General features: G+C 43.5%; 1 pseudogene; it reads right to left on the bottom strand.

Annotated features, from left to right (window-relative positions):
* Positions 1–4,119: 4,119 nt before the first annotated feature.
* On the bottom strand, positions 4,120–7,109 carry LOC123142662 (probable envelope ADP,ATP carrier protein, chloroplastic; annotated as a pseudogene).
* Positions 7,110–8,554: the final 1,445 nt, after the last annotated feature.

The raw sequence follows: 8,554 nt of genomic DNA, 5'->3' as shown, positions 1-8,554 counted from the left end.
TATTGATTGCAAAGTCACAAACAGAACCTCCTCACATCACAAAACAAATGTTTCATCAACAGAAACTCCAGCGAATGCCAATTGGATTAAATAAGTAAGATAGAGACACGGAAGAAAGAAAAGATAATCCAAAGAGTATATATTCTATTTTCTTACTTGACATCACAGAGAATGCAAGTCAAAGATATTGCGATACATCTTACCCTTCTATAAATTGACTGCAAGGCACAATCCCCAGCAAAATATACAGAATGAATTGCTCCTATGGTCCAAGTATTGCATAAATAGTTATATACAGACTATACAACAGTGAGCATAAACATGGCATGTACTACCAAAATCCCTTTGCTATGGAGCTTAGTCTGCATGTCTATTCGTCTTGTTTCCCTAGTACAATGCAAGTACTTGTTTCCCTAGTACAATGCCCGTGCGTTGCCACGGGCCTTTTAATTTTTTTTCTGATTGCATACATAAGTATAATGCACTTCCAATTTCACATGTACAGAATTTTTTTACTGTAACAATCGAAAAATGTACTTGATGCAATGTATTTTCATTATTCCACTTCACTTGCATCTCCTAGTAGAACGCCCGTGCATTGCAACGGGCTATATTGACTTCTTCTTTTTTTTACGTCAAAGCACTCTTCTTTTCTTCCATTCTTCCTTCCCCCAATTAAAAATGTTTCTCAGAGTGATATGTGAATGGATAAATTTACAACGATACTAAAATATGAAGGACTAAAACCATATTTATGGAAGAACATTTCTACAACACATTCGACATGAAACTTATGGTGTTTGATAGATTGGATAAAACACGATGCTGACTTAGAACCAAATCTCATTGATATTTCAGAACATGGTTGTCGTACCATTGTACCTGGAAGATCTGTCTCCCCCTTCCTCGCTCCCTCTCTAGTAGCCGTCTCATGAGCCGGTCGTCATTGTTGCTGTTGATGGTGATGACAACAATGAGGAGGAACACCACAAGAGCTAGATGTTCTTGACCTCTTCCGTATGGTAACTGCCGCCTCTGCATTGGGTGTCGTTCATCAACACCACCGCTGCGCCAGCTACTACTTGTATAGAAAATAAGAAGATAGAAACTTTGTGTGTTGGGTGGGCTTGGATTTGAAATTATAGCCTTATAGGAGGAAAACTTATATGAAATATGCTAAAAAAAATATCATCTTGTGTTTAAAGCCATAGAAACAAGATCTTTAATAAGGCCATGAGAAGACATGTGCAAAGCAACATAGTACTAAGGTGACTATGCTTTGCCATGGATTCAAGAAAGACATGAAAGTCCAGCTATAGTAATTTTCTCCTACACATTGTGTGTAATTTAGACATAGATCTATTCAAGTCCAAAAAGAATAGTGATGAACACTGATTTATCATAATTTTAATCACAACACTTGTTTAAAAGATCCAGGGAGAGAAAGAGATCCATCCGGGGAGCAAACATGTGTCGTTGATGACGGCCAAAGTGCAAAAGTAAAAAGGAAAACGACCAGCAACACCACCACAACCTAGTTCTCCTTCTAGCACCGCGTGCAATGAAGAGGGTCTGAGCTTGAAACATCAGCCTCGTTGGGTCTTTTTTGTTGCAGCCAAGATGTAGGGGATTGCAAGCACCCTGCCTAGAGGATGCCAGAATGAAACCTGCAATATATAAAGGCAAACCAAAAATCATTAAAGGCAATCTTAGAGGTGCAAAATCATCACGCTATGGATGCCCTCATAGAGAGACTTCTTGTCATCAAAACCGACAAGGTACAACCTGTGTACTCACACATCTCCCACTGTCTAATTTTACTTTTTACCAATCCAAGTTATTTTTAAGGCTTCATTGGTATGCTGCAAAATCACACACACGTATAGAAATTACCATTACAATTTGTGTGGCATTCATAGAAGTTACTCCCTCCGTCCCATAATATAAGAGTGTTTTTGACTCTAGTATAGTGTCAAAAACGCTCTTATATTTTACGACGGAGGGAGTAGAAAAAAATGCTAATCCAGTTTAGCTTGATCGGTTACCTTGGTAAACCCACATGTCATCGAACTTAATTATACCTTTTCTAATTTGGGAAGGAATGGGGAAAACAAGGCCGAAAACCACGTGATTTATAAGGGAAAATTGTGCAAAGCCCCGAAAAAAGAAGGGAAACAAAAAAGAAACAACAATTCCGACATCAGCCAACTCGAAACTATACCACCAACTTGCCCATCAAACCAAGACTTTCGCCCTAAGCCCCTCGACCTAACCCAGCCCCGAGGAAGGAACTCAGCCACCGCCGATCGAAAGCAAGCCAAGACCACGCTATACGGGCAGCAGCAAACCATGACCACCAGTTCCGAGAGCCCTTCGATCGATCCGCACGACCAACATGGAGGCGAGTCAACACCAACGCACAACACAACACAACCGAGCCTCAGATACACCACCAAAGCCAAAGCTCACGCAGTAAGCACGGCCCGGACGCAGCCCAACCATGCCCATGTCACAGTATCCAACGGCCAGCCCCATGGCCGCAGCGGACAGATCGGGACCGCCATGATCTGAGCCTTCGAGCCCGCTCCTGGGCAGCTGCCCCAGCAACTGAGTCGCCCACGCCTCCTAGGCCACCCACCTCACCACATCCGCCGACGCAAGAGGCACGACACCGCGCTGGCCGTCACCCTCCGCTTGCCGCCCGCCCCATGAGCTCCCCAACTCATGGAGGACACAACCGCGGAGAAAAGGAACCGTCCCCGCCGCCGCCTGCTCGGCGACGGTGAGGGGAGGAGGAGGATGGGGGTCGCCGGGCTTAGGGTCGCCCATGGGGATCGAGTGAAATGGGGCTGGTCGGCATTTCGTTGTCTAGCTATTTTATCATTTCCAACAAAGGCCTTTCATGCAATATAATTGGGCTATTAAGTTCTAGTATCGATCATACTGTGAGAACAACAAAAAAGAGCATATTGTATACAACGCCACAATAATGATATCATAGACATACATAAAAGTACATGTCATTTTAATCCCTTCCTCGTACGTTAGCTTCAACGTTTTCTCTAGGTACTATATATAAATTAGAAGAAGTTGAGACAGTAAATTAAGCAAAAGCACACATATAACAACACAAAACAGTAAGGAGTAATGTCTTACCTTCAGAGGTTCAAATGGATACTGCCTATTTATTGTCTTGAGTTCCTTCTGACAATTTTCATTTGGGTGTTTGAATATTGCTACAATTAGCAATCTATGATATCACAAACCTGAAAACAAAAATCAGTACTTGGTCAGCATCGCTTCAATAGACAAACTAAAGAATTATTTCCTCCAAATCTTCCTTGCCTCAAAGTAGTGCTCCTTAATCTCCATTTCTGCATCCAACCCAATAAACTCACACAGATGCCTGTGAGTGTTTGATTTTTCTGATCTAAATACCGGACCAGCCTCAAACACGCGCCCTAAGCCACCACAGATGCTCATTTGCTTGTATGATTGTGGAGACTGCGCTAAACAAGCAAGCTGGTAATTGTACTCCAGCTTGAATGGAGATGCACCAAGTTCACTTGATCCACCAATCAACTTTGGACTGTGGATCCCAAGTCCGAGAACAAAAACTCGCTGAAAGTCTGCATGTGTATCCAACAATCATGACATGTACTCCCTATGTAAAGAAATATAAGAGCGTTTAGATCACTTCTTTAGTGATCTAAACACTCTTATATTTCTTTGAGGAGGGATTATGGACCAAAAGAAGAAAATAAACATTGCATGCTACAGAAATGGATAATAAAATCTATCTGCATGAGATGCCACATGAATGTCACAAACATAAGCATAGTTTCGATGCACACTATCTCATGTTGCATGTTAAATACAGGTTTGTGCACGTTGCCTTTTGCTGGTAGATGGAGATACTAAGATGAAAAAATGGTCACACAAAAATTGCTTTTCAAATGTTAATATTACCAAGACTAATCCATGAATAAAATGTATGCAACTATGCACAGTAAAGATACTTAAAATAGTTACTGTACTAAACTCACTGATATAGAGCTATCAAAACCGGAGCCAAGGCTCAAATCTTGAACAACGATCAAAGCAGACTTCAGCCTTGTGGTTGCCGCATAGGCTCACCACACTGACAACACCAACTCTCTTCCGTCTTCTCAGTTTCTTGACAAAAAATGATACTGCTATTTGCACATTAGGGAGTAAATTATGCTTCAAGCATTCCTCAAACCAAATCGGCAATATGTAGGCTTAAAATATCAGCAGGCATCCACACAGATTTCTACAGCTGAAATATAGTGTTGTGATTTGTGTACCCATAATGCAGAATAACCTATTGTTCTATTTGGTGGTTAAATAAATAAACATTATTGTTTTTGGCTAGTGCCTGTAGAGCTACTAAATGATAGTCAGTGTCACTGTATATTTCTAAGAAAGAAAATTATAAGACTTCATTGGTTGTAAATAACGCTAATTGTATTGGTTGCCACCAATGTCGACTTGAAAAGAAAATTATGGAGCTTCAGTTCATATGCATCTAGTCATATAAAAAAATAAGAACACATGCTTCAGCTCCTGTTAGTTCAGTCACAAAAAAAATCACCACCAAAAATCAGAAGACAAAGTATCATTGTTATATTTGTTGACTTGATTGATTACTGTAGGTTAACACACCCAACTGGAATTAACCTGCAATAGGATAAAAGAAATTAAGATTTGAGACGTGTGTTATAGGGTTCATAGAAGAGAGAAGAGGGAGGTACCATAGCAAATCATTGGTCGCACAGTTTGACATTCAACTTTCCATTTGCCAATGAGACCTCAGGGATTCATATACATAAACGTTGATTGATATATCAGGTCCAACTCCCTGTAACTCATAAAAGTTACTGGGAAGTCAACTAAAAAACAATTCTCAGTAGAAGCATACGGCTTACCAATAAGGTGGACCAAAGGCCTTTATACAATCCTCTACCACTCTCTTCTCTACAAATTGTAGACAACGTGTGAAAGATGCCCTTGTAATACCTAGTGGTTTTCTGCAGAATTTTATAGACATGAAAGTTTAGCTTACTAAAACCTGTTCCTTTGGTCTGTAAAGCTGCATTGCATGAAAGCGTTAGGTAAAGATGCTCTAAGTTCTAACTGGAAGTTATATTGATTGATTGATTGGCTTAGTGTTATTCACAAATCACAAAAGGAAGAAAAGCATCACCTGTGTTATCAGGTGATTTCGAACAACATCCAATGGGCAAGTTACAGATGCAGGTGTCACTCACGCTAGACCACCACCAAGTAAACATATAGACACTAACATAATTTGGGCCGTCCATTCCGTGAAGCTGCAACTATATTTCGAAATTTATAAACCTATAACAAAAAAACATAGTCACGAGAAATTTTGCAAGTTAACATACTAAAATTCAGTGCTGAACTTTTTGTATCGCTCATATCAATAGAAGCTGATGGCGGAATAAGAAAATCGATGTACAATTTTCACAAGATTGCCTTTTGAATATGCCCAAAACACTTCTTGTCAAACAACCCACGAAGCCATGTGCCATATACTACCCTTCCTTAGAGCTGCAACATCTGAATGCATACCTGCCACCTGTCGGATCAGTATGCCACAAGCTCATACAACAAACTTTATCATCAGCATATGGGTTATGTGACAAAAAAATTACTATATTTAAGAACATTTTCAAGAGATTGCAATTTTGTAGCTATGAACAGCATATGGTACATACAATGAATCCACGGCCAAGGTTTAAGTTTGGACCATGATTGGACAATACAGCACAGAGTGTTGTAAATTAAGAACAATAATAATAGGCCATGACTGTCAACCAGAGATATATTGTTTGGGGCAATCAATTCAAAGCGAGGGAACTAAGTTGATATTATCAGCATCCAATTCCTTTGAAGAATCTATATATGTGCAGTGTGAAGGCAGAAGGAGCACATCAGCACCATGAAATAGAAGAGAAATATTCCTTCACGCTCACAATCCGTGCGCACGAGAACGCGGGAGATAAAAGAGGGGGCGGAAAGCCTATTAGCTGCAAGAGGATGGAGAGTGGCGAGGATTGAGATGCAGATCTTGCCGACCACGCCGGCGAGGTGTGCGACGGTGATCCAGCCAAGGAGCCGTCGCGCTTGGCAGGGGAAGGCCCCGCCGACGCCATGGAAGAGGACACGGTGGCCGCCGCCAGTCGACGGCAACGGGGACCTGGCCGATATCACCTCCATCATCCCAGACACGCCTTCATGGTGGGCATCCTCACGGCCCCTTGAAACAGCAGCAGCTTCTCCTTGCATCCCCGTCACCAGATCATAGCAAACTGCACACACGCCCAAATCAGATCAAGATGCGGAAATAACCAAACCAGAAGAAGTGGAGGAGGGATTCGTACCTGGTCGAGGCCATGGACCAGAGGGAACGCGGCGCCGTCTCCTGAAACGATCCTGAAGCAGATCGCTGTCTCCTGAAGCGATCCTGAAGCAGATCGTACGATGGACGGGCGGCGGCTTTGATGTGCGAGGGCGACGGCGAAGGTTAGGATCGGCCGCGGCACGGGGATAGATGTCCGGCGGGGGCGAAGGGGTGGATCGGGCGTGCGAAGGGCTGGTTGGCGGCAGAGAACGATCTGCTGTGGGCACGAGGCATCGATCGTAGGGTTTTTTTTGGCATGGGTTTTTTCGCGGGATGGTTGCGAGTTAATGGAGGTGGAAGGATGGTGAAAAAAACCCGGAGGTGGGAGGATGACGAAAAAAACCAGCGAAAATAAACCGCGGAGACTATTCACCAAGTCGTCCATTAGGAGTAGAGATATAGTGTATAAAATTCCATAGGCTGGGCGGGCCAGGGCCCATTCAGCCTTGCTGAAGCTCCGCTAGTGGTGCTCGCTATGGCGCAGTGGCTCGTGCTTCATTTGATGGTCCTGCTTCAACGGTTCTGCTGACCTACGTGGGCCGCCGGCGGCCTCCATGAGGTGCGGGTGGCTGCGTTGGTCGCGATGTGGCATGTCTGGTGGTGGTGGCATGAGTGGTGTTGTAGGCCCTCGTGTTGGAGGTTGACCATCGATGGGCTCCATGAGGTGCGGTTGGTTGCAATGGTATCGGTGTCTCTTCAGCGATGGGCAACTTTGATGGTGGTGGCGGTTGGTGCGCTTGCTAACGCCGGTGAGGGATGATGTGCGATCAAGGTGGTGTGGGAGCTCGGGTGAAGACCCTGTCTATGCCTTTTGCCGCAACAAGAGATGGTGGCGGATGTGGCTGTTGTTGACCTCATTAGGAGCATCGCGGATTTGTTGCCGCACCCCTCTTGCACGGATCCGTCCATCGTGACCTCTCCAAGGGAAACCATTGATCTTGTGATCGGACAATAGCGGCACTTTGGTATGTCATTTTCCCTCTTGGGGACCTTGTCTCGGATCTCGGCATCGGCAAGCGGCTGAAGGAAATATGCCCTAGAGGCAATAATAAAGTTACTATTTATTCCCTTATATCATGATAAATGTTTATTATTCATGCTAGAATTGTATTAACCGGAAACATGATACATGTGTGAATACATAGACAAACAGAGTGTCACTAGTATGCCTCTACTTGACTAGCTCGTTGATCAAAGATGGTTATGTTTCCTAGCCATAGACATGAGTTGTCATTTGATTAACGGGATCACATCATTAGGAGAATGATGTGATTGACTTGACCCATTCCGTTAGCTTAGCACTCGATCGTTAAGTATGTTGCTATTGTTTTCTTCATGACTTATACATGTTCCTATGACTATGAGATTATGCAACTCCCGTTTACCGGAGGAACACTTTGTGTGCTACCAAACGTCACAACATAACTGGGTGATTATAAAGGTGCTCTACAGGTGTCTCCGAAGGTACTTGTTGGGTTGGCGTATTTCGAGATTAGGATTTGTCACTCCGATTGTCGGAGAGGTATCTCTGGGCCCACTCAGTAATGCACATCACTATAAGCCTTGCAAGCATTGTAACTAATGAGTTAGTTGCGGGATGATGTATTACGGAACGAGTAAAGATACTTGCCGGTAACGAGATTGAACTAGGTATTGAGATACCGTCGATCGAATCTCGGGCAAGTAACATACCGATGACAAAGGGAACAACGTATGTTGTTATGCGGTTTGACCGATAAAGATATTCGTAGAATATGTGGGAGCCAATATGAGCATCAAGGTTCCGCTATTGGTTATTGACCGGAGACGTGTCTCGGTCATGTCTACATTGTTCTCGAACCCGTAGGGTCCGCACGCTTAAAGTTCGATGACGGTTATATTATGAGTTTATGTGATTTTATGTACCGAAGGTAGTTCGGAGTCCCGGATGAGATCGGGGACATGACGAGGAGTCTCGAAATGGCCGAGACGTAAAGATCGATATATTGGACGACTATATTCGGACTTCGGAAAGGTTCCGAGTGATTCGGGTATTTTTCGAAGTACCGGAGAGTTACGGGAATTCGCCGGAGAGAAGTATTGGGCCTTATTGGGCCATACGGGAAT

This window comes from Triticum aestivum, chromosome 6D, assembly GCF_018294505.1.
Source record: "Triticum aestivum cultivar Chinese Spring chromosome 6D, IWGSC CS RefSeq v2.1, whole genome shotgun sequence".
Classification (NCBI taxonomy): domain Eukaryota; kingdom Viridiplantae; phylum Streptophyta; class Magnoliopsida; order Poales; family Poaceae; genus Triticum; species Triticum aestivum.
The sequence above is the reverse complement of the archived record's forward strand: the minus strand, read 5'-3'. Positions and strand labels throughout refer to the sequence as shown.